Source organism: Penaeus monodon, chromosome 30 (assembly GCF_015228065.2).
Source record: "Penaeus monodon isolate SGIC_2016 chromosome 30, NSTDA_Pmon_1, whole genome shotgun sequence".
NCBI classification, from domain to species: domain Eukaryota; kingdom Metazoa; phylum Arthropoda; class Malacostraca; order Decapoda; family Penaeidae; genus Penaeus; species Penaeus monodon.
Genome location: NC_051415.1, coordinates 2,413,937 through 2,415,029, shown reverse-complemented (window position 1 = coordinate 2,415,029; position 1,093 = coordinate 2,413,937).

Below are 1,093 nucleotides of genomic sequence, written 5' to 3'. Positions count from 1 at the left end.
AATCACTTGTTAATAATTATCCATACTTCATTCACCGTCCATACGTCTGTTTATCCCTTGGTCGTTTTTCTTGACTTTCCCATTATGTATTTTTACTGCCAATTAGGATTTCATTGCATTTGGTAATTGGTTGGTGTGCGACTTTGTTACCAGCACCGCATACTGTCTGGAACATCTAATGCCTTTCTTGTGAGTAACCTTGGTTGTCTTCTGTGTGGATATATATATTATTACATAGAGGTACACTCCCTAGATATGCAGTTGCTCCTAATATTGGAGAGCACGTCCGTAGATGGCCTACTTCATCACTCATTTTGTACAATGTGTAGGAGTCTTTTTAAATGCTGTTGATTTTGTTCTGGTTTACACATCTTTCAGTATATATTAATCATTAATAAAATGTGTAAGGGACATTTTAACTCGCATATTGTAAGATGCTGCAACTTTTAACATAACGATTACGTGGACTATGGTTTCTGATAGATTATTATGATTCAATCCAAGCCATAAATTTATGTTTAATACTCATGCATGCTAGTGTCTAAATCATAACTATAAAGTTAGCTCATAAACCAGCTTCCATACATTACAGTTAAAGCCAAACTACAGCTCAGTTTCTATAATTCTGAAAGTTATAGACTACTAGAATTGTGCCTACAATATACTATTCAATTACTGGTTAATGAAAAGTCCCCATCATTCATATAAACTTTATTGATAAGTCACAACTTTTTCCTTTCAATTCATTTTGCCGTTTATCTGAAATGCAACTGGTGGAATTACTTATTTCTACAACTACTTTTAACTGACTTGGATGTTCTGTCCCAGAAGCTTACAAGAAAAGAAGTATCTTTACTCTGGCCAATTTTGAGCTGTTTGAAAGTGTGTTATCTAAAATATTTTATATCATGAATGTATAATGTTTGTCAAAAAGCATGTCATGCAAGTCTGTAATTTAATTCAATTAGGGTTAGAAGCAATTATGAGATGCAATTCCAAACAATATTAGCTACCATTACTTATTCAACAAGCAAAACAATTCTAATTTTATGTCCAATCAAAGATAATGGCTCTACCATTCAGAATCTATTAG